Source organism: Muntiacus reevesi, chromosome 2 (assembly GCF_963930625.1).
Source record: "Muntiacus reevesi chromosome 2, mMunRee1.1, whole genome shotgun sequence".
Classification (NCBI taxonomy): Eukaryota; Metazoa; Chordata; class Mammalia; order Artiodactyla; family Cervidae; genus Muntiacus; species Muntiacus reevesi.
Genome location: NC_089250.1, coordinates 127,918,361 through 127,945,852, shown reverse-complemented (window position 1 = coordinate 127,945,852; position 27,492 = coordinate 127,918,361).

Here is a 27,492-nt window from a genome sequence, read left to right as displayed (position 1 = left end):
TCTTTTCTTCAGCTGAGGCTTTCCTAGTTATATTATTTCTCTGTGTGATTTATCCTCCCAAGTTTCCTGACTTGTGCCTGAATTTTCTTTCATCCTTGCCTCCTCTAGGTCTGGCATCCTCTGCCCTCTCATTTTCTAATCTCCCACTGACTCTCCTCTTCTCTTATCTCTATGGCATGTACCCTCAGGCATGTCTTTCACTGCCTAGCATTTTCCTTTTACTTGTGTTCCTGATCCATCTTTCCCTCTCCCTTCATCTATCTTGCTTCTTATCAGTACTTTTAGATAAATAGGAAGAAAAAAAATCACTTGATATCATAAATTAGATTTTAAGTAGGCATTTGAAAGCTATTACAATTATTTTCTTTATAATGAAGAATATAATACAGGATATTCAAAGCAAATTATTTCTAAAAGTGTTCAATTCCACTCAAATCCTATCAAGTAAATATCTGGATTTTCCTGTGTTCAGATTGCAGAAAGGGAGTTTTCACAATTTGTTGTCAATTTAGCAATAGAACACAATTTTCAAAATAAGAATACTTTAAAAGGAACTAATATGAATCGGTTTAATAAAATTGATGTATTAAATAAATATCCAATCCTTTAGTAAAATATATGAATCCTTAAAGGAGTTTCCATTTCCAAACTTCCTTTTAAGATTTCTGATTTCTATGTATAGAGACAAGTTGCATGTGCACCTTTAAATTCCTTAACCTATAATCTCGTTTTCTCTGTCTTAACATAGAAAACACTAAGGTCATGCCCATGACTAGGGACATAATTAGGACATCATATGTCTCCTGGCAGTGTATTTTTTTTTAGTGTTACAAATTAAGAAATAGACAACATTCTAAGATGTGTGCTCACCTTCAAGCAATAATACAAACAACTACGACATAAAACCTCCCCCAACTTTTTGAAAACCCCTGACAAATTCAGAGAAGAGATTTATGCTTAGTTTTTCTTTATCTCTCCTTCTCTTATCTCATTTTGGACTTGAATATGGTTGGAATATGGATGCCTCTGTGTAGCTGTGTCCCAGAATGATTTCAAACTATGCTCCAAGCAAAGATATCCCTGGGTTATAGAAATAAATAAATGTCTTCTCTTCAACTTCCACTTTGAAAAGAGATCCTCCTTTTTTCATGACCTCCTTGCATGTGTGGGGCAAGTAAGGGTAGTCAGTTCATATTGAGCACAGGGGTGAGGGGGACAAATAGATACTTGGCTTTCAGAGCATAATTTATATTTACTAAAAAAATGCTATAAAAATCCAGTGAAATTTGCCTGCATTTACTTTCAGGAGGTGTCATGAGAACATACTCAGAACGTTTTGAAAACCTTGATCATAATTTGCGAAGTGGTACATGCTAATATAAGCAGTGTATCAAGGGAACAATACCTTGATCTGTTTTCCCAGAGTATCCTTTAAAAATTATAAGTAGATAACTAACCACATTTCTCTGTGAGTTTACCTTGCTAGTTCTTTCAAGTTCTATTTATCATTATCTCTTTGAAAAACTCTTTTAAAAACAAGTTGGATGAACATAGGAATAATTTTTGTAAGCATACATATGTATTTATAGTCAATCAATAACCTTGTTGATGTGAAGAACAACTCTTTTCACACATACCATTTCCTGCTTCATCTAATGTGTTAACTTTACTGCATAGTGAGAAGAGCGGAGGCGAAGGGAAGAGTAGAAGTGACTACTAAATATCTTATTAAAATTAACTCAGAATGGCGTGTAAATGTGGAAGCATCCATGCAGTTCACAAACTTCTGCCTGAGCCTGTGTTTTTAATATCAATCTTTGATGATAGTGGCAGTTTTGATCATTTTCTTTGAAGTTACTGAATTCAGTGATCCATCCTTTGTGTTTAGTTATCAGGACTGTGAACATCATAAACAATTTAAGATGTTTAGTATTAAATGTTATATTTAGATGGCAGAAAAATGCAAAGTCACATAAAATTGCTAAGTATTATTCTCATATATCTATTCTCTCTTTGTTACTAGAAGCTCTCTTTCCCAGACAAAATGGAAGTGGTAGGGGAAGTCAGGAAACTAAGTTCAAATTTATGAATGCTAAGATACACCAAGTATGTCTTTTCTGTGTGTAGGAATCCAAAATCAATACAGTTCATAAAATGCAGTGAAGTTATAGACTTAAATAAGTGGCAGTTCAAAACAAGAGAAATTGTAATATGAGCTTCAAACAGCATTAGAAACTTGTTAGAAATTTGGGCTTCTTCCGTGATGGCTTAATTTCCAGCTCAGCTTCCCCAGTAATGGTGACAAAGATGATCATCATAAAGTGACATCCTTCACCTCCTGTCCTTCTTCCCATAGCTTTCCAAAATAAGTAATTTCTAGGCTTTTCCAGTAAAAATCTTAAGATTGATTCATTTTTCCTTACCTGGGCCATGTTTATGATAAAAACTAGTCACAGTTATCAGAGAATGAACTGATATATCTAACTCTGGAACTAGGGAGTAAAGTTCTGAAACCACTGGACTAAGAATAGGTGATAGATAATTCTCCAAAGGAAAGTTAGCATTCTTATACAAAACCAATGAAGGAAGGGTTCTGGTTAGTCAGAGTCAACTGATTTCTATAATCAAAAAGCAAGCATTACAGAGAAATCTTTAACACAGAACTAAGGCATTCTTCATAAGCCATTGTAGCACCCCAGGAACAAGATAGCAGTACACATCAAAGAGATGGAAATCTAGGCAGTGATGGCAAAATGTATATTCCAACTCTGGTCCAAACAATGTTCGCATCACTGACGGCAGGCCTTGACCGTGGTTCAGTTCAGTTCAGTTCAGTTCAGTTACTCAGTCGTGTCCAACTCTTTGTGTCCCCATGAACCACAGCAAGCCAGGCCTTCCTGTCCATCACCAACTCCCAGAGTCCACCCAAACCCACGTCCATCGAGTCGGTGATGCCATCCAGCAATCTCATCCTCTGTCGTCCCCTTCTCCTCCTGCCCCCAATCCCTCCCAGCATCTTTTCCAATGAGTCAACTCTTCACATGAGGTGGCCAAAGTATTGGAGTTTCAGCTTCAGCATCAGTCCTTCCAATGAACACCCAAGACTGATCTCCTTTAGGTTGGGCTGGTTGGATCTCCTTGCAGTTCAAGGGACTCTAAAGAGTCTTCTCCGACACCACAGTTCAAAAGCATCAATTTTTTGACTCTCAGCTTTCTTTACAGTCCAACTCTCACGTTCATACATGACCACTGGAAAAACCATAGCCTTGACTAGACGGACCTTTGTTGCCAAAATAATGTCTCTGCTTTTTAATATGCTATCTAGGTTGGTCATAACTTTCCTTCCAAGGAGTAAGCATCTACCATGGTTAGGAGACCAATTTTTAATAGCTCATTGTTTTTTAGCTTGCTGCAATGCTAACTGGAGTGAAATATATTTTGAAAATGTATTTGCGTGTCAACTAACTTTAAGAAAAAACACTGCTGGAAATATTAGCAGAACATAATACCCTCTTAGTCTCTCCCCCAGAGGAGAGGTGAAACAGTGCAAGAATTTGGTCCCGGTTCAGGTGAATATGGTTATGTGTTCGGGAGATTTTTGAAAGAAAAGTCAAGTTATAATCTCTTGAGAGTGGTTATCTGATGGTAGTGAAGATATTAAAATGTTCTTATAGACAAGGAACATTCTAACCCAAAATATAGTTCCTTGGCATATTGAATATTTCTAGCTGAAGGAGCAGGGATAAACAGCAAAAGCAATAAGATCACTCTATCTTTCCCCCACTGCTGTTCTCTCCTGAAACAGTTAGTAAAACACTAATACGAAAAGAAAGGGGAGGGGGGGGGAAACCCTAATATGAGTGGTACCTTTTACATACCCAGAGTCCTTATCTCTGAAGACAAAAGATGCTAAGAAGAATCCTAACAAGCTGTGCTAATTTCTTCCAGTTTACTACACTTACCTCCATACTCCTTGACCTGTGTCATATTTCTTCAAGACTATCTGCTTTTCATCAAACCTATCATTAAAATATTCAGTCTCTTTCTTCAAGTCTTCATTTCCTCATGAAGACTCTCATGTCACATAAAACATATTAAACATGTTTGTATGCCTTTTTCCTATTAATCAGTATTTGTCAGTTTAATTTTCAGATTCAGCCAGGAACCCCAGGAGAGTCAAGGAAAACTTTCCTTCCTTATAACACAAATTCAACAGTTGATATTTCTATTTATTTTGACACAGTTGATGGATCATTCATTAAAACAAAAATAAAAACTTTCATAACTCTCTCAAAATAAACACTATACTACTGAGATCTTAGCTATGTTTGGTTTTTTTTAAAAGTCCTTTGAAAACTATTATATTTATCTACCATTTATGTCTATCTATCTATCTTAAACCATCCTAATAGTTCATATGTTCCTCTTAGAGTAAGCATTTATGAAAGCCTTAAGCATTGCAACTAGCATTTTAAAAAGTACAATCCTGCAAACTAATGTTTTATAATGGAACAGGAATATGTGAATTGCATTTCACATATTTGAGCTGTTTAGACATGTTGCAATGAAATGAAATGCAATTGCCAAACACACATTTTAAATAGAGTATAGTTGCCAACATTGTTGTCATCTTGAAATAATCTCTCATTTTTTCGAAGGCTTTTAGAGTATAGATCTGTGTCACAATTTAAGTTAATGCTAGCAAACCTGCCATTAATCCTTGACTACTTGTCATGCTTAGATACTCAACTAAGGTATATCCGGCAGACCATCTGTGAGAGGGCATTATTTCACTGTCTCTCGGGGAATAGGGAGACTCATTTTGAAAAAGGGCTCACCCTGGCTTTTTGTGAAAGCTGGAGAGTGACAGGTGGTTGGTACAGACAAACACAAAGAATGATACTGGAGGAAAAAAACAAAAACAAAAAACCTACTACTCTGCCAGCAAACCTTTACAGTATTGCTGTCACTATGACAGGTGGCAACCACTGAGATCCCTATGTCATGTACGTGTACAAAGCCAGACTATGATTCACATTTCGTAGCTCAGATTCCATGAGGTACTCAAAACACAGATGTTAGGAGGTTTCAAAGTTTAATAAAGACAGAATCTAATACTACCATGAAATCTTTCCTTTCTACAAGTACCTGTGCTTATATTGCTAACTGCAGGAAAGAGCTCTTGGCAGTAATTAAGTGAATGGAAGGCACTTTAATTTAAATGTTAATACAGAATATTTAGCATTTTTGTAAGTTTCGAGAGGAACTGTAGATTTCCTTGGGAAACTGGAGGGTGGCCTATTGACTTTTAAAAGTGAAAGTTGGGATTTTTTAATCAACTTGAAGAAAGAGAACCTCTAACTGTATTTCCTCTATCAGTATGCCCTACACAAAACGTCAAGGTTATTTATTGTCACCGTGCTTATTTAACTTATTTGCAGACTACATCATGCAAAATGCTGGATGGATGAAGAACAAGCTGGAATCAAGATTGTCAGGGGAAATATCAATAACCTCAGGTACGCAGATGACACCACCCTCACAGCAGAAAGTGTTGAAGAACTAAAGAACCTCTTGATAAAAGTTAAAAAGGACAGTGAAAAAGTTGGTTTAAAACTCAATATTCAGAAAATTAAGTTCATGGCATTTAGTCCCATCACTTCATGGCAAATGCATGGGGAAACAAAGGGAACAGTGAGAGACTTTATATTTTGGAGGCCTCTAAAATCACTGCAGATGTTTACTGCAGCCATGAAATTAAAAGATGCTTGCTCCTTGAAAGAAGAGCTATGACCAACCTAGACAGCATATTAAAAAGCAGAGACATTATTTTGCCAGCAAAAGTCCATCTAGTCAAACTATGGTTTTTCCAGTAGTCACGTATGGATGTGAGAGTTGGACTATAAAGAAAGCTGAGAGCTGAAGAATTGATGCTTTTGAACTGTGGTGTTGGAGAAGACTCTTGAGAGTCCCTTGGACTGCAAGGAGATCAAGCCAGTCAATCCTAAAGGAAATCAGCCCTGAATTTTCATTGGAAGGACTGATGCTGCAGCTCCAATACTTTGGCCACCTGATGAGAAGAACTGACTGATTGGAAAAGACCCTGATGTTGGGAAAGATTGAAGGCGGGAGGGGAAGGGGATGACAGAGAATGAGATGGTTGTATGGCATCACTGACTCAATGGACATCAATTTGAGCAAGCTCCCAGAGTTGGTGATGGACAGGGAAGCCTGGCATGCTACAGTCCACGGGGTCGCAAAAGTCAGACAAGACTGAGTGACTGAACTGACTGACTTCCCAACACAGAATTATTAAAGCAAACTGAACTGGAAAATAAGGCAAAGGAAAATAAATATTATTGTTTTCAAAGCATTTCATGGACTTTGTTATCCACATCTAGCTTTGTTCCAGGTATAGACCAAAAAAAAAAAAAAAAAAAAAAAGATTCACTGAGCTTGCCATGACAAATACAGAACTTTTGAGAACTGCTAATGCAAAAGAGAATAAAGAGAAGATGCAACTATATTAAATCCACTGGCAAACTTTGATTTTTTTTTTTTCATCTACTTTCCTTCAGAATTTGCTACACACCCCTAAGTAATAATGACTTCTATGAACCACTGTCAACTCTGTTTAGAAAGAAAGGACTTAAAAGATTAAAAATTAAAAGAATAGGAGACAATAATCACAAATAGAACAGAAACAAGGGCAAATTTAATATGATATAAAGATAAGAACTGGAATATATGCTCCATGAAAGCAGAAATTATTTTTCAACTGCTGTATCCCCACTACTCAAAATTGTGTTTCCATACACTTAAGTAGTCAATAGATGTATCAAATGATGGAACAATTTTTTTAAAAGATTGAATATAATTTGTATTAGAGTGAATACATTACCTAATGACATTTTACTACTTACTTTTTCTGTACAAAGCATTTTATACAGATTAGTTTGTGTAATTACTATGAAAATGTCTGAGAAAGGTAGTTTTATGCTCATTTTATAGAAGAGAAGTGGTTTCAGATATATTAAGTAATTAGTCCAAAATCATGCTGACTTCAAAGTACAGATCCTGTCTTTTAGAAAGTACAGACTCTTTGCATTATTCAGATAGTAATGCTACCAAGAAAACAGTGCCAATGGAATGGCATACTTTCACAGAAGACAGGAGAAGGCCACATTCTCATCAGGAAATTCTGATCTTCATTTTCAGGATTCATAATTTGTTTCTCAGTATTTTATGTTCAGTTATCTAAATACTAAAACAAGAATCATTACTTTTTCTCTGCAATGATATCTGTTGTTGTGTGAAATATAGACTGTGCATCTTGTAATATCTTCTAGTTGAAGGAAAATAATCATGCAATATACCTGAAATAATAAAAATTATATCAACATTAAAAAAATGAGGGAATAAAAATGAGCAGTATATTAAAGTTTCCATTGCCAGAAAAAAAAATGTACAAAATAGAGCAGGTAGAGTAAGAAAAAATAAGGGAAAAGAATAAGGAAAGTAAGGAAGAGATATAATATAGTCAAAGATGTGTGTGTAGGAACATTATGATCTCTCTCTATATATATCCGTTTATCTGTATATTTATCTCTTTACCTATCATATACCTTTTGAGAGACATCTCAGTGAAATGAAATAAAGAAAGAACTTCATTTTGAGAACACTGCATTCAATGAAATAGTTTTATTTATTTATTTACTTTTACACTAAAGAGTTTAGGAGTATACTGAATTGAATTATTTTTTGACTTGATTTTGCTTTTAATGATTTTGAGACTTCACTACCTTTTGAAACATATGACTAGTTAATTTGTAAATTGTTGACAGTGCTAGTATCTTGTCAAACATAAAAGCTAAATATAAGTTTCTATTACCCAGATTAATGTGATTAATGCAAGCTATGACAATGCTAATCAAGAAAAAGATGTCTCTTTCTACAAAAAAATCACACAACCATAAAATCTTTTCACACATTATAAAAGACTTAGTCAAAACTCTTAAAAGTTATTTTGCTATATATTTTGGGGAAAAATTCCAAATTGATTTTTTATTAAGAAATGCAAAAAGCTGGATTTATTCAAATTGAGAAGACTAAAATGAATCAAAATATTTGTTCATTACATTTACAGTGAACAAAAATTGGCAAAAAGTGATAGGAGGTTTCCTGGTCTTTTATCAATTTATATGAAGTTAATCTAAATGATCTAACAACTAACACCACTTTCATCTATTCAAAGATACTACTGCAGCAATTATTCCTCTCTCTCAGCATCATAATATGTCCCCTCTCTATTCTCTTTGTTGACATTCAGTCTATTTTATCTTTATTCCCATGAAAACCTCATAGTATTTATTTATAGCAAACTCTACAACTTACCTATATTTTTTTCAAGAGCTCTCTATACTATATTTCTCAACTCATTCACACTTGAAACCATTCTAATCAGTCTCTTATCTCATCATACTCCTGAAGCTGCACAATCAATGACCTGATTACTAAATGCAATGGTCATTTCTCCATACTCATCTTGCTCAAAGTATCAGAACCATTTGCTATAGTTGATTATCCTGTCTTCAGTGAAAAAAATATTTTCATTGTACCTCCAGATCTCAACATTCTCCAGAATTTCCTTGTACCTAACTTCTCAGTCTTTTTTTCCTGGTATTTTGTCCTGTTTCTGCTCTCTTAACATTGGGGTACAAAAGGTTCAGTGCTTATATTTAGTCTTTCCTCTTTTTATACTCACTCCCTCTTTTTATAATATCATCCTGTCCTATGACTTTAAAGATTGCCAAAGTTATATTTCCAATCTGAACATCTTCTGTGAACTCAACACTCATGTGTACTCCTCATTTTCATTTGGCTATCCAAAGAGATCTCAAGCATAATATCTGAAACCAAGTTCCTCAGCATCTCCTTCAAATCAGATCCTTCATCCTCCTCTTCATTTTACTCAAAGGCAACACAGTCCTTCACATTGCTAAGGCTAAAATTCATGGAGTCATCCTTGACTTCTCACATTCTCTTATACTATATCCTATCCACAATGATATACTATTGATTTTCTCTTTATTGAGATGAATCTCTATTTAATCACAATGAATTGACCACATCTCATCACTTCCATCACCACCACCATGACCCTGGTTCCAGTCATATGCCCCATTCTGACCTCTTCTTTGGATTAGCCTTTTTCCAGATATCCTACAACCTTTGCCATCCACAGACATTTTTTACTGCTATTGTTGTTTGTTTTGCTTTTAACAACATAGTATTCATAGTAATTCTGCCAAAACAAGTCAGATGACACTCTGATCCAACCACACGTTCTTTTTGATATTACATCAAACAATCCAAGTATACTCAGACTTCAGGACCTTTCCACCCCTTTCCTTCTTAAAAAGTTCTTACAACAGGTACTCCAGACATCAACATGGCTTAATTCCTTACCTTCATCAAGTATCTGATCAAATGTCCCCTCACTATTAAAGTCTTACCTGACTTCAGCATTTTAAATGGTACCCTATTCACAAGCTTTATTTATCTGTTTTGCTTTTCTCTATACCACCTGCTGCTATATGACCTACTATACAATTTACTTTTTTTTTCTATCCAATTTACTTTTTAATTTGTTTATCTACTGCTTCATACCAGACCTGGAGTTGAATATAAAATCTGTGTGGGCTATTTTTTGCTTATTCTTTAAATTTCATGTATTCAGACTTAATACCTGTCACTTAAGTATACAGAAAAAAAGAGGTTTCTGTATAAAATATGAATACTTTGCCATAGAATGTATACAAAACTGGAAATATTTTTGATTTTATCAATATTATTTAGAACAGGTTGCTTTATAGCATTTAAATAAAACATTGGGTTTCACTTTTCTATTATTTAGGAGATTGAGAAATCACCAAGCTCCATGCCCAAATTGGCTGTTTAGTTTGATATAGCCCCACTTGTTAATTTTTGCCTTTGTTTCATTTGCTTTTGTTGCTAAATCCAATAAATTATCAACAGAACTAACATCAAGGAGTTTATCAGCTGTATTTTATTCTAGTAGTTTTATGGTTTCAGCTCTTACATCCATATATTCAGTCTATTCTGAGTTGCTGTCTGTATGGTATAAGAAAATTTTCTGTTTCATCGTTTTGCTGGAGGTTGTCCAGTTTAACCAACATCACTTATTGAAGAGACTGTTGTTTCCTCATTGTATGTTCTTGGCTCTTGGTCATAATCAATTTATTGGTCATAAATCAATTAATCTCTATGTCTGTTTTATGTTGATGCTGTTGTTCAGTCACTGAGTTGTGTCTGACCCCATGGATTGCAGCACGCCAGACTCCTCTGTCCTCTGCAGCTCTTGTAGTTTGCTCAAATTTACGTCCATTGAGTCAGTGATGCTATCTAACCATCTCATCCTCTGCCACCCCCTTCTCCTTTTGTCTTCAAATTTTGCCAGCATCAAGGTCTTTTCCAATGAATCAGCACTTTGCATCAGGTGACCATAGTATTGAAGTTTCAACTTCAGCAACAGTCCTTCCAATAAATATTCAGGGATGACTGTGTTGAAGATTGACTATTTCATATTTATTTGATAACTACAGCTCTGTGATATAGTTTGAAGTCAAGGAGCATAATGCTCCCATCTTTGTTCTTCTTTCTCAAGAGTTATTTGGATATGTAGGGTAATTTGTGGTTCTATGCAAATTTTAGTATTATATATTCTATTTTTTTGAAGAACATCTTGGAATTTTGATACTGATTGCATTGAATCTGTAGACTGCTTTGAGTAGTAAGTACAACTGACATGTACTTGAGTATGCAATTTGGATAGTATGGACAATGGGTTATGTAATTTTTATTTAGGAATTTTAAGTTTGAATTTTGAAAAAAAATATATTTTTTTTTGGCACAATAACTCAAGTGTTCTCTTCTCTATTCCATATAATAATGAAATAGTCCACAGTATATATTTATTTGGAATTACTTGAATGGAACATTTGAAAAGAGTAACAATCACCTCACTGATTTAATGGAGATGAATAGGTGTTACCTCCATTAAAGCAGTTTGCTATCTTCTTTATCATTGTTTAACAAATTACTAAGCACTTAGTGGCTTCAACACATTTTATATTATATCACAGTTCTGAAGGTCAAATGTTTGGGTTGGATTTGCCTTTTTTTCTTCTCTAGGTTTCACAAGGCTGCCACTAAGGTGTTGGCCAGTAGGGCTCCCACCAGGAGGCACTGGGGAGAATCCGCTTTCAAGCTCATTCAGGTTGTTGGTAGAATTCAGCTTCTTGTTGTAGATCTGAGGTCTGTGTTTTCAAGCTGGCTGTCCCCAGGGACTGCCCTTGGTTTTTAGAGGCTTCTTTTTTGGTCCCTACATGTGTTCTGTATTTCTGAACAAGCGTGGTGAATTCTCTTGATGCTCGGAAACTCTGACTTCTTTTTCTGCCACAGCTCTCTTGCTCCCAGCCAGAGAAATTCATCCGCTCTTAACACATGTGATCAGCTTGAGGTAACCCAGATAATACAGAATAATCTCCCTAATTTGAGGTCTGTAATTTGAAATATATCTGTAAAATTTATTTTCTCATATAAGCTAATGTGTTCAAAATTTCTGGGATTTAACATGTGGATATCTTAGAGGGGTCTTGATTCCACATATCACATTGCTCTATCCAATTCTGGGAATTTCAAAATCTCCCTAATAGTGATAGATTTTATAATAATTTCAAAATATTAAAATAAAATTAATAATGAGCACTGACTGATTAATTCTATCATGCAACTATTAATCTTGTTGTTCTTTGTGTGCTTATCAATCAAAAATATATTACAAATAATTTTCTCTAAATGATTTCTGGCTAATGACTTTAGGGATATGCACACCTGTGTTGACAGTTCTATTAAATTAAGAGTAAATCCAAGCACTGAAGATTGATATTCGACATATATATTAATATTCTGGTATTGTTCACTTCAAAGAATATAAATCACATTAAGCAACTTTGAGAATTTTTGCCTGTAGAATCTGTTCTTTTCTCAATAATTAAATACAATTCTACATTGCTCTGAAGGGATCATGTAATGCAAATCGTGAAAATATGAGTTTAAAAGAAGTAAAATGTATTAAGTAGATGAGGAAATTATATGATAAATTTAAAATAATATTAGTTACTATAAACCATTATTTTACAAACATAAAATATAAACTAGCAGTATGACACGAGTTAATTTTCCTTAAAGATAAAGATCATATAATTTATCTATCAATCTACTACAGTAGTTTTACTTTTTAGTTTTTACTAAACACACATTGCAGTTTGTTGTAATATATGCAAGCAAGCAATGATTAGAAAAACATTCCCACTGAAGTGATAGCTCATCAAGTCTTTTAGAGAGCACATACTTTCTAAAGTAACCTAAAAATATTTCATTCAGCTACTACTGTGAAACAGTGGAAACAGTGACAAAATTTATTTTCTTGGGCTCCAAAATCACTGTGGATAGTGACTATAGCCGTGAAATTAAAAGATACTTGCTCCTTGGAAGAAAAGCTATGACAAACCTACACAGTGCTTTAAAAACCAGAGATATCACTTTGCTGACAAAGGTCTATATAGTCAAAGCTATGGCTTTTCCAGTATTCATATATGGATGTGAGAGTTGGACCACAAAAAAGGCTGAGCACCAAAGAATCGATGCTTTTGAATTGTGGTTGGAGAAGACTTTTGAGAGTCCCTTGGAGAGCAAGGAGACCAAACCAGTCGATCCTAAAGGAAATAAACCCGGGATATTCATTGGAAGGACTAATGCTGAAGCTGAAGCTCCAATGCTTCGGTCACCTGATGTGAAGAACTGACTCATTGGAAGGGACCCTGATGCTGGGAAAGATTAAAGGCAGGAGAAAAAAGGGGCGACAGAGGATTACATGGTTGGATGACATCACCAACTCAATGGACAAGAGTTTGCGCAAACTCCAGGAGACAATGAAGGACAGGGAAGCCTGATGTGCTGCAGTTCATGAGGTTGCCAAGAGTCAACCTTAGTGAACGTCAACCTGCCGTGACTTAGTGACTGAACAGTAACAAAAACTACTGTGAAATGCCACAATGTCCATAAAAAAAAATGATAGCTTAAAATGTTTTCTTTTAAAATCTTAATTTAAATATTTTATTACAGAACAATTTATTGTATTTTTCTTTATGTTAAACTTCCCAGAGTTTCTCTGTTTTGTCAAGTAGCAAGTTTAAACTAGAAAAACAAGTCTTAACCTCAATTCCAACACCTGTTTATGACATTCTCCTTTTAAACTTGATCTCTGTATTTGAGTCCTTTGGATTTAACTTTGGTTCTAGACCAATACATATGTTCAAATCTTAACCCTGACACTTAATAGCCATGCAATCTTAGACAAGTTGTTTGTCATCTCTGAGCTTCAGTTTTCTCATTTTTCCCTCAGTTTAGAGTTCAGAAAGCTGAGAAAATCATAGCCCACTCTGACAGGCCAAACAAAACTCAAATATTCAAATCCACCATTATAGGAGTAATACACCTCATTTATCAGGGTTGTTTGGAGCTAAGATAATGCATGAGGCAATCTTATCACACTGCTTTAATAAATCTTAATAAAAATAAGCATCTGATATATAATAATTTCTTCTTACATACTAGCTCTTATCATTAAGTTTTGACAATGGCTATTATACCAAAACAATTGTAATAATATCATATCTCCATTATTGAAACTTAGACTATGAATCTGGCATGACTGGCCTTTCCAGTTGAGTTTTGGCCCTTGCATTGCCACCTTTAGCTCTAGGCAACTGTTCCAGTGCCCAGTGCATTTCTGTGATACCCAGGTGAGAGAAGGGAGCCTGGAGTGATGTTTGTATGAAGCAAAGAAACATTTCTCACTTAATCAGAAAATAGGAAATTATTTTGGCCTTCATAACAATAATCCCAACATCATATCACAAGTTTTAAAAGAAGGACAATAGAAATCAGGTACCCACACATTATTGAGATTAAACATCTTCCTTATACTTCAAACTAAAGTTAATCCCATAATCATATGGGGGAAAACCCATAATGTCAGATATCAAGGTAATTGGGATGGAATCACCTTGCTATTTTTAAAGGAATTTCACCAAGTACATAAACCTATATATGATCTGCAGTGGTAGGTCCGAAAGTATGAATAAGAGCAAGTGTTTGTTTTATATCTAGAAAGAGGGAATTTTGCTTAAATTGATATGGTGAAATGCCTAACTTTATATATTGTTCAAAATATTGTGTATGCACATTTGTTAAATATATATGGGAATCAATCTTTGTATAATGGTCATTCTCTGTGTTATTTTGGTTAAAATGTAATTTTAAAAAGTTTTTTTAGAGCTTAAGACCATATGAATGTAATAAATTATCATGCTTTATTATCTGAAACAGTCAATTCTGTGAGATAGGAGCCCTACTCAGCTGTTATATGGTCTGTGATACAAGATAAAATTATAAATTCCTTTGCACTCACTTGTTCTCTCAATTTATCCTGTGTTATCATTTATATACATGGTTGTAATTAAAGTTAAAAATTATGACACAGTATGATATCTCCTTGCAATTTTTTATTTTAATGAGAACTACAAAGATTAGATCCTCTTGTGTGTGTGAGAGAGTTTGAAGGATTAACGAAGAGTGCTTTAATTAAGTTGTCTAGAGGAAAATGTTTTAAAATGGCAAAAGAACTGAGCTAAGTAAGTTAGATTTAAACAAACAACTTGAGAAAACTATTATATAAGCACTTAAGGTGCTCTTCAGTCAATTGCCTTTTATATCTGACCTTCGATTTTAAACTATTAATATATTTGAAATACAGCATGCAATTGTATGAAGACCTGTCAATCCACTAATTCATTGATTAAACAAATATCAAATATCTAAAACAATCTGTGTTCTAGTTAGAAGAAAAAAAAGTAACAACACTTTTTCTGTTTAAAATAATTATCAGACATTTATGTCATTTCATTTTCTTAATGTATTTTCTGTACCTAGTTTAGAGAAATTTGAATATTTTTAGCAGAGATTCTGAATAATCTTTATATTAAAGCATTTATCACACTATAAAAAGTTATTTTAGATCTCTCTATACTTATACTTTTCAAGAGCAAGTATCATACTGAGCATTTAATGAGTATTTGCTCGATCAGTAGTATGGTTTAAATTGATACAAATCAGTTAATTTTAAGGTAGTAAAAATATATTTAAAAGTTTATCTATTCCACAACATTTTGTTCTTAATATAAACCTTCTGTTCAACACGCAGTTATATGTACTGCTTTTGTGAAGATAAATGCTATTTTTTTTTAGCATTTTAGGTTAAATAGCATTGCTACTTAAGCAAGACATGCCATGTTGACATAATGTTCTCTGATCTGCAGACATCTCTTCATGCTTTTAAAAAGATGTAATTAATTGGCTCCAAAGTTATTAAAAATGCTAAAATATTTTAAATATTAAATAATACTCATAAAGTTGAAAATAATCATTTTAGATATTAAAAAATACTAAGGGGGAAAGCCTAGGGGGAATTCCTTTAATTCTAATAATAAAATAAAAGAGAATCTATTAATATTAAATGATAATTCAAAGTATAAAATGAACATCCTTTTTTCATACAAGCTCATATTGATATTTTTATATCAGTCTATACTGGTTGAAAATATAAATGGGGAGAAGAGAAATTTCTGACTAAGAAGAATTCTAAATATTTATGCAGATGATCCATGCTAGAAGGAAAGCATAACTCTCCAATTCTTATGTGTAATTCTATGGTGACTTCCTTCCAGAGTACAGTAAGAAAAGGGGGAAAAATGAGAGTTTACAGTGGGGAACTCTTACAAACACCACTTCAGTCAAATGATGAAATAACATCATTCAATAACAACCATTATAAATCATGCTGATGGTACACAGCCTGATATGATGTAACTCTGAATGTGAGTGTGGTTAACTCATAACAACATGGGGGCATGTTACAACAAGCCACATGAAAAGAGTACAAATACAAGGTCTAGAGAACTTGACAGGCAGTCATTCTCTTTTTGCTCTGTCACAAGCTGCTTGTATACTTTTAGATAAGTCATTTAAACCCTCAGGCTGCCAGTGCTCTGAAATGAATGAACCAAATTAAAAGAGTTCTAGGATTCTGCTGGGTTATGGTCCATAGGATCACAAAGAGTCAGACATGACTTAGCACAAGCAAGCACAAGACCCACCTAAGCTCTATTATTCTATTAATGTATCTATAAAATGATATAACTCCCAGAGAGATTAAAATCCCCATGAAAGAAGGACACTTGTTAAAACTGAAACAAAACAAATCAAATTTAGAATAGAGCTAAAGTTTGAGATCATATGCTGTGTGTTTATACTCTACAGACCAGAAAAAATAACTTCATGAAAGAATTAAGAAGCGGGTGACACTGAAGAACCACTTTGAAATATTGATGGATATGGATGAAGTGAAGGGCACCCTTTATCCAAAATAATTGGAATCTGACTCACACGTTAATTTTTCATTATACTTCAGAATTTCAGGTTTCGACAGGGATAAATCATTCCTTCAAATCTCTCAATGCTTTATTATCACCCAGAGTACCAAATCAAAATGCCTTGAATGATATATCCAACCTTTCCCAACTCTGCCCTTGTCAGCAACACAAACCTATGTCATGTCACCAGGGGACTGATTTACATTAGTGCAACTGTGAGTTCCTTTAAGTATCCTGAATAAATATACTGTTAGATACCCCTGTCTTTCAGAAAATTCCTTTCTTTTAGAATGTCCTTCCATCAAGAGCACAGAATACCTTCATTTAGCCTTTCAAGGTGGTCAGGCACTGCATCTATCATTGCTAATTGGCTAACTTTCTTCTCCCCTTCAATGAAAGATGCCTTATGATATTAATCTTTACATCCAAATCAACACCTAGCAAAGGACAATGATGATGATAATAGTGAGGATGATGGTAAGGAAGACTGAGAATAACTTTTCTTCTTGGATGCCTGTTTTCCTATCAAGGACCACATTTGAGTCATGGATTAAAACAAGGTAGTCTGATCTTACATTTATTTTATACTTGTCTGTTGAACACATACATGTGCATAATCAATATTTGTTATGGTTTAACTCAAGGAGTTTATCCTACAAAATTTAGTTTTCAAAAAATTAATGGAGGTACAAAGGAGAAGTCACAATGACTAGGATGTAATTGTTCAGTAGAGTGAAAGTTGCTCAGTCTTATCTGACTCTTTGCAACCCCCCTGAAATTCTCCAGGCCAGGATACTGAAGTGGGTAGCCTTTCTCTTCTCCAGGGGATCTTCCTAACCCAGGGATCAAACCCAGGTCTCCTGCATTGCAGGCAGATTCTTTACCAGCTGAGCCACAAGGGAAGCCCAAAAGTATTGGAGTGGGTAGCCTATCCCTTCTCCAGCAGATCTTCCCGACACAGGGATCGAATCAGGGTCTCCTACATTGCAGGAGGATTTTTTTTACCAACAGAGCTATCAGGGAAGTTCAACTGTTCAGTAGAATACCCTAGATAAATAAGAAGATTCTCCCTCTCCATCATACTGTGATATATTCATATTATTTTCTAAATCTTTGCATCTTTCAAGTATCTACATCATGTAGCCTCTCTGGTACCTCACCAAACAGAAATCAACAAATACCAGAGGGGTTAAATGAGCACCTTTTCTGTTTAATTCTCTGTCTTTTTCTCCCTCAAAGATTATACTTTCATCAACCTTTTATTTTCCATGACCTACAAGTCAAATATAACATTCTTTGGTTTATATATCAAATTCCTTTTTAATGGTGGTATTTAGAGAATTAGGTAAGACATTAGTTGAAAGCAAAAACTTGTCCTTAAATAAGCAAAGCATTTTTTCTTTATGTACCACAGAAAAATGGAAATGCCACTGATATATTTCCTGTATTGATTTTACAGAGACAACACTTAGTTTAATCCAGGGAGGAAAACATATTATTAGGGAAAAAAAACCTAGAGGCTGAAAGGATGAAATGAGAGATTAGATTAAATTAGAGTGATGGCTGCTTACTAGCTCTTTTTATTAATTGCCTTTTGCTTCATCAACATTCCTTCCAATTCCTCGAAAGCAATTCAGTTTTCTAAAACAAACTTTAGCTATATCATAGCTATCTCACATACATGTAAGACGTGTGTTTCACAAAAAGTATTTTTTTCTGATTGGATGATTGTTAAACATATGTATATGATTATTAGACATATGTGCATACAATATTCCAGGACAAGCTATACTATTTACAGTACTGATTGTAATCTTTGGAATTTACAAGTCTTCACATCTGTACTGTGGCATTTTAGTGTTTATGTAACAAACACAAAGCATTTTCAGCTAAAAATTCTTAAGGTTAGTATCTATAAGATCAGTTACCAGGTAAATATACTTTGAAAGATATTAACTTGGACTGTTGTTAGTGGTGTATTAAATAATTTGCACATGCCTATCTTCTGAGAATTATTTAAAAAGCTTGACAAAACATTTTAAAAATCTGCTTGAAAAAATCATTGAACTGATAACATAGTGAAGTTCTTTCCAAGGATATGTGAACCAGGAAGTAGGATGGACGTCCAAGAGATGAACTGAGAATGAGGGAGAGTCCTCAACTCTTGAGGACATCTCCTGATTCCACAGGGGACCACTGAGAGGTTGAAAGGATGAAATGAGAGATTTACAATCCTTAAGGATCTAGGGAGAGAAAATTACAGCCCATGGTCTGATAAATAGGAACTGATGAACTGTGTACTTCCAGCTGGGAATCTGAATGTTCCCATTCATGAAGTAGAGTGAATTGGACAAAAAGAGCACTGCACACTTTGCAGTTCAGCTATTAATTCTGTGAATTCCAGAAACTGGATTGATGTGATCCTCAAGTGCCGTTGTCTCATTTTGCTACAAGAAGCAAATGTAAATCCTCTCTGGAGGCAAGTATCATCTTTCTAAGCCTCAAATTCTCTCTACAACACTTTCACAATTATTATGCCATACACACAACACAACACATCAGGCACACAAGGAGAAACAACATAACAAAAACAAAGATAGTCAAATATAGACCAACAAATATAAATATTGGTCCTGGAAGCACTTCCTAATACACATCCTCTAAGATAACCTCCATTATAGCATATTCTTTACAGGAACCCAAGTAAGCATTATTGAGGGAACAAATGGTGTGGGAAAAGTGACAGGAAGATGACATTCTAGACTTGGGTTACTTGCTGCCTGGCAAGTAGTGAGGACCCAATGCCTGGAGTGTAGTAGATTATAGAGAACCCATGAAACAAGGGAGTTTATGATAGTAAAATTTTCACTGGTGGTAGTAAACTTTGATAAGCTACTAGTGGAAGGACACACTCTCAGAGGTGGTATGAATCAGATGTTTGAGAATCATGTCAGAGTAGCAATTATGTATGTAACAATGAAACTGGATGGATCTTGCTGGGGGTGACTAGAGCTTGGAGAAATACAATGACAAGTTGAAGATGATTAATTATTCAAAGACTATGCTTAGTAATCTCTTGGAAGCATATCGAGTTCATCTCCTGTAGCCAGAAAGCAGAGAAAGTTAACTCCCAGTACTAGGATTTAATCTTGAAACTCCAGAGAAGCCAAAATTTGAATCCTAGATTGCCTCTCTCCCAAGAATAGAATTCTGGCTGGGAAAAGATGAAACTTGGAGACTTAGTATAGAAATATTTGTTAGTTTTAATTCCCCAGATTTCCTGTATCATTTCAGCCTGGAGAAATGAAAAAAGTCATCATTTCTCTCAATAAACCAAACGATTTGAAGACAAATGAAATCTGTGTGAGTAGTTATATCCTGTATAGGAGGTAAGTGGAATTGTTAGATAGATAACACTAGTCATAAACAAAGCTAGTAGAGGTGATGGAATTCCAGTTGAGCTATTTCAAATCCTAAAAGATGATGCTGTGAAAGTGCTGCACTCAATATGTCAGCAAATTTGGAAAACTCAGCAGTGGCCACAGGACTGGAAAAGGTCAGTTTTCATTCCAGTCCCAAAGAAAGGCAATGCCAAAGAACATCCAAACTACTGCACAATTGCCTCATTTCACATGCTAGTAAGAAATGCTCAAAATCCTTCAAACTATACTTCAACAGTATGTGAACCAAGAACTTCCAGATGTACAAACTGGATTTAGAAAAGGCAGAGGAACCAAAGATCAAATTTTCAACATTTATTATATCATAGAAAAAGCAAGGGATTCTAGAAATACATCTATTTCTGTTTCACTGACTACTCTAAAGCCTTTGACTGTGTGGATCAAGACAAACTAGAAAATCCTTAAAGAAATGGAAATACTGGGCCACCTTGCTTCACTCATAGCTCAGTTGGTAAAGAATTCACCTGCAATGCAGGAGACCCTGGTTCAATTCCTGGGTTGGGAAGATCTCATGGAGCAGGGAAAGGCTACACACTCTAGTATTCTGGCCCGGAGAATTCCATGGATTGTATAGTCCATGGGGTCACAAAGAGTCAGTCATGACTGAGTGACTCACTTTCATCACTATTCCTTGCCATAGTGAGGTGTTATCTGTTCTTATCTGTTCAGACCACCTTACCTGCCTGCTCAGCAACCTGTACACAGGGTAAGAAGCAACAGTTTGACACGGAACAGCAGACTGTTTCCAAATTGGGAAAGGAGTACCTCAAGGCTGTACGTTGTCACTGCTTATTTAACTTATATGCAGAGTAAATCCTGTGCAATGCTGGATTGGATGACTCACAAGCTGGAATCAAAATTGCCAGGAGAAATATCAATTACCACAGATATCCAGATGATACTCCTCTAATGGCAGAAAGAGAAGAGGGACTAAGAGTCTCCTGATGAAGGTGAAAGAGGAGAGTGAAAAATCTGGCTTAAAACTCAACATTCAAAAAACTAAGATCATGGCATCAGTTCCCATCATGTCATGACAAATAGATGGGGAAAAGTAGAAACAGTGACTTATTTTATTTTCTTGAGCTACAAAATCTTTTCTAATGATGACTGCAGCCATGAAATTAAAAGGCAATTGCTCCTTGGAAGAAAACTGTGACTAACCTAGACAGCATATTAAAAAGCAGAAACATCACTTTGCTGATAAAGGTCCATATGGTCAAAGCTATGTTTTTTCCAATAATCATGTATGGATGTGAGAGATGGATGATAAAGAATGCTGGACACTAAAAAACTGATGCTTTTGAATTGCGACGCTGGAGAACATTCTTGTGAGTCCTGTGGACTGCAAGGAGATCCAACTAGTCAACCCTAAAGGAAATCAATCCTGAATATTTATTGGAAAGACTGATGCTGAAGCTGAAAGTCCAATATTTTGGCCACCGGATATGAAGAGCTGACTCACTGGAAAAGATCCTGATGCTGGGAGAGATTGAAGGGCATAAGAAGAGGGCGACAGAGGATTAGATGGCTGGATTGTCATCACCAACTCAATGGATATGAACTTGAGTAAACTCCAGGAGATAGTGAAGGACAGGGAGTCCTGGCATGCTGCAATCCATGGAGTCACAGAGTCAGACGCAACTTAGCCACTGATAAACAGTAAGTCACAAACAAATTTGTAAGAAACTTTACATTGAGAACTATAGGAAACAGTGACAGATAAAGATAATAGTGGATTCATATTGCCAGTCACTCCTGGGCATAGCACATACACTTTTGAATAGAATAACAGGCACATTTGACAACAAAATATGTTGTCACACACACACACATACATATATCCGTCTACTTTTTTCTTTTTTACCAAGCACATTTAATTGAACTTCTTTTTTTTTTTTTTTTGTAAGTTAAAAGTTGCTTATAGCATGTGTAGGAATGTTTCTTGGAATATGATGACTATATAATGAAAACTATAATGAAGTTTTACTCATTGTTATTCTTGTGAATATTAATGAGTTTGAGGAACCCAGCACCCTCTGTAAATGCATGTTATGAGTCTGTGTACCCTGAAGCAGCAGGGTATTGCCTAGATTTCCTTATCAATGGGATGTTAGCATGCAACCTGGGATCCACAAATGTGGCATATTCAGAAGATAGCAATACAAAATTGCATGAGAAAACATGTTCTGTACAGAATTCATTCTGGTGAAAGTAACAGTAGAAGCATGCCCTTTCCAAAGCAGTTGTGACATAGTTTCTGGAATCCAGTGTTCAAGATAACAGTCAAGCTATGGTATCTGTACCCCTCAGTACTTTTTCCTGTATAATTTGAAAAAGTGAAAGTCTCTTAGTCATATCTGATTCTTTGCAACCCCATGAAATATAGGGTTCATGGAATTCTCCAGGCCATTATAGTGGGGTGGGTAGTCATTCCCTTCTCCCAGGGATCTTCCTAACCCAGGATCGAATACAGGTCTCCCGCATTGCAGGCAGATTCTTTATGAGCTGAGCCGCCAGGGAAGCCCAAGAATACTGGAGTGGGGAGCCTACCCCTTCTTCAGGGGACCTTCCCAACCCAAGAATCAAACTGGAGCCTCCTGCTCTGCAGGTGGATTATTTACCAGCTGATCTACCAGGGAAGAATGAAATCTATTGTGTGCAACTCAGAATACTGATAGATATAGTCCTCTTATTCCCCATGATATATTTCTTGAATTCCTTAGTAAACATATTCTTTTCTTGTTTTTTTCTCTTTTGGTTTGCTTGCCCAATGGAAGTAAATACTCAAGGTTTGTCTTGTCCAATACTATAGGGAATATACATAGGTAGCTATTTAAATTAATTAAAATTAAAGAAAATCAAAAATTAATTTCTTCAGTAACATTAGTCACATTTTAAGAGCTTAATAACCACAAATCTCTAGTGGCTATCATATTTGACAACAGAGATATAGAAATAATCTTTCTATTGTTGAAGAAACTTCTATTGTCAGCACTGCTCTGAAGCATAGACAACTTGACTGAGGCATATGTGACTGCATTCAGATTAGAGAAGACTTTGTTATTGCATTGATTGATTTTGTTAACACTTTCAAGTTATGACCTTGATAACATGTGATATTATATTCATCCTTCACTCCATTATTCTATTTGATTTTGCTAGCAAGGTTACAAGTGATCAAATTAGATACAGGGCTCACTTCATTTTAGAGTAACAAAATCAAATCTCATTAGCACTCATTACCAAACACTGAAGGCTTCCTCCTCAGGAATGATATTAAACTCTATTAGTAAAATTTAAAGGCTAACACTAACAGACTCATCCTTTTAGAAAAATATGTTAAGCTTACATTTGAGTATTCGTTTTGCTTCCATGAGGTGGTTATTTACTGTCTGCACTTGCCTTGCACACACTTCTTTTTGCTAATTACACTCCATTTCTTGTCCACCCCCTCCTTGGTTTTGCAACCTTAGTTCTTCTGTCAACCAAGGTGCTTACCTACCCTCCCCTGGCCTAGTGCTTGACTTCAGAAGCAAGTTAGCCGACTGGATTGTGCTGCAGGAATTTACTGCAAGGAGCAAAATTAAATGTAATTAGTTCATTACAACTGCAGCTACCAGAAACAAAATCTCATTTGTTCTTCCTTTTGAGCCCCACCCCTAGACCTGTTCTCACTTTGTCCTTCCTAAAATTTGATTCTTTAAACTTCTTTTTCAATGTATGTCTTCCTGTAAGTTTCTTTCTTTCTTTCTTTTTTCTAAGATAGTCAATTGATTAATGAGAAAGTACTTATGGCTAGTAGGAGCCCTAAACACTGATGAGCCCATAGTGTTAGCCACTCAGTTATGTCAAATACTTTGTGACCCCATGGACAGTAGCCTGTCAGGCTTCTCTGTCCATGGAGTTCTCCAGGCAAGAATACTGGGGTGGGTAGCCATTCCCTTCTCCAGGGGATCTTTCTGACTCAGGAATCAAACCCAGGTCTTCTGCATTGCAAGAGAATCCTTTACCACCTAAGCCACCAGATGAGCCCACACTGAAATCTATTTGGGCTTGAGTTTGAAATGTCATTCCTGCTTCCCTGCCCTTCGCCATTATAGCTTCACACACTGTTTACACCAACGATTGCCAGACAGGAACTTTGAATTCAGCTGCCCAGGAATGATTTAACCGTCCTAGTACTGCCTGCTTCTGCCAAAACATCGCTTTCATCTCCCCAAAATTGTTAACTCTTTGAAGCTAAAAGTCCATCTGTTTGTGCTATGAGCGATGTTGGCAAAGAGAAAAGAGGAAAAGAAACTACTGTTTTAGATATATATAACTTCATCAAATCTGTTGGATATTTTAAGAAATCATGTTGCAAAAGTGGTCAATTTGGAGGAAACACATATTTAAGTCTTATTTTCTATATCAGCAAGCAATCCAATAACTTTGTTAGACTTTTGATAATATATTTTCCTGAATTATCTTTTCAGGATTATGATCATAAAGCATATAAATCATTCTAAAACCTAATGGTTTATATTAATCAGGATTGACTGATGAAATTATAGGGCTTATTTTGTAAGTAAATTTTTCCAATAGGCTTCAATCAGTTCACACATTATGAAAAATTTGGTATGCTAACAATAATCTCACAAACTCAAAAGGACTTAGAGCTTAATAAAATTGTCAGTGTGAACTAACACCAAGCAGGTTGACATTTACTTTGATAGATACAAGTTAGGCATAATTATAAATGATCGCTATACTGGCAGTTAAAACTGAGGATACAGAAGACAGGTTGAGGTTTGCTTTAAATTCACACATCCAGCCTACAAGGTTTACAAAAGACATCTTCTCTTTACTTACACACATGGACTGATATATGTCACCATTTGAATGTAAGTTAATAAGTGAAAAATACTGGTACACATAAATTCAGGCAAAATCACATCTAAAAATCTGCCCTATTATACCACTCTGCAAAAGAGAAGGGGTTTGAATTCTGTATATTAAGTATCTGGTGGAATACAGTGTCACAGTACAAAACATGCTATGAATGTCAGCTCTTAAATATAAAACATCTAACAGGAAAAGCCACCATTAGTCTATTCAAATAGTGTATTCTCCTCTTCATTGTTTTACATTTGAGCAATGCTACAAAAAACAGAAGTTTAAGAACTTGAAACAATGAGAAATACAGCATGTTTTTTATAGCTATACATTATATAAATTTAAGTAGTAACTTTTAATTTACCAGTTTTTCAGCTACATTCCACAACTTAAATTTCAGAAGAGACATTAAATGCACATTCTCAAGCACAGTTTACTCTTTATAATGTTCCTGCTCCAGCCTATCTTCCAATAATTAAAATTTACTTTTTGAAATAAATAATTTAAAGCTTTCTTGTATTTATAACTACATTTGGAATTATAGCTTAGAATGAACATATTGGCTCACTTCTCCTGCAGTTTTTTCCTCATAGATTAGAATGGTGCTAATCAACACACGTAGGTCTCCAAAAAATTATAAAGGAAAGATCTTAACTTTCCATCTCCCCAAAGCATGTACAGCTAAGTATCCATGTCCCTAACACCTGGCAGCTAGCACCGCAGTGGACTTTGTCTTTAATCACCCACATCTGTAGTTGCAGTGTCAACCCTCAATGATTTTCAGTGTCATATCGGGACAAGAGCACTGTAATTAAATCTTTTAATTATGAGTGTTTTGGGATAATTGTCATATTGTCACATGAAAACATGTTGCTTCTAGCCCTTCTCAATTCTTCTATAAATATGTTAGATAATTATTAATAGGTCAATAACTTGCTCTTCTCAGCTCTGGTTTGAAATTATATTTTGCAAAGTTATTTGCTGATTCTTTCTAGCTGTTTATATTTTTATCACTTTCAAAAAATGCCAAGAATATGTCATATAATTCTGGCAAAAATGTCTATGCAGAAAAAAAATATTCTAAGACTATTCATACAATAAGAATAAGCTGATTTCTTATGGAGTCAGATTTGTAACTGTGTAAGACCCTCTTCTTATTTCTGGCAATCTGTTAACACCTGCTACTTAACACTTCATAGAAGCCAAGTCTAGATGAACTGGCATTCTTCATAGTCTTACATATACATTACTGTCATGAAGGATAGTAAAAACAATCAGTGTTTACTATAAACTGACAGATTGAAATCTAGAATGAATAAGTTTATCTGCTTCTATCATACCATGAAACTAAAAACAAAGGATAAACAAGCATCAACATTTTAAATACACATTTCTCTGAAAATAGCACAACCGCCTGCCTTCACAGGCATATTTATGTATACACACATATAAATTAATGTTAATGAAACTTCTGCTTAGCAGATCTTATACACCTAAATTCACCGATAGTTAGATATTCCACACAGTATTATTTACAAGCCTCTGAGACCATTATTTTCATTTAAATTCCACTAGTAGGCAAAATCTAAATGTCAAAACTTACCATGATGTTTATGAGTGGATAAATATTAGAAATCACAGCTCCTGAAATAAATCTTAGGTAAGTCATTATTAGGGGCTTACTACTTTCAGTATCTGACATTTACTGCTTTTATGTATTAGTTTTATTTCTTATTAAATATCCTTCTGCTTTGAAGAAAAAAGTGATCTTTTTTCCCTCTGAGGTTTACTTAAACACATCACCTTTGTAATGATGACTTAATATATAATATGTAGCAGTAATTGGGCTGTATCATTAATGTATTATTAAAACCTGAATTCTGGGAAAGACTGAAGGAAAAGGAGGGGGCAACAGAGGATGAGATGACTAGATAGCATCACCGACTCAATGGATGTGAAACTGAGCAAACTCTGGGAGATAATGGAGGACAGAGGAGCTGGTGTGATGCAGTCCTTGGAGTTGCAAAAAATTTGACATAACTCAGCAACTGAACAATATAAACAATAAAATCTGAATGAAATTCAACAGGACAAAAATATAATTTAATTATGTGGAAAATATACAGGTGTATCATTTAACCTATGAGAATCCAAAGGAAACTGATGCCTCAAAAACTTGAAAGTAAATAGCTGACAAAGTCTTGGGCAGAAGGATAATCCTGGAAATAATTTAATTTACTCTATTATACTTTTATCCTAACAAGATTAAGAACTTTATATTATTTATATTTATATAAATTCCTGTAGACTGGAATTTCAGTCTACAGGATCTCAACACAATGAAATTATTTCATCAACTGAGATTTTACCTCAAGATGACTTGTCAAACTGGTTGATTAAATTGACTATTCCCAGCTTAAGTTATCTGGATGAAGAAGCATAGTTCATGTATATGTTGGATGAGACTCTGATCATTCTATCTGAAAAGAAAGAAAGGCCCAGTCATCGCTCAAGTCATAGACTTCAGCATGTGTTCGTCCTAAGTTGCTTCAGTCATGTCCACCTCCTTTGAACCCCAT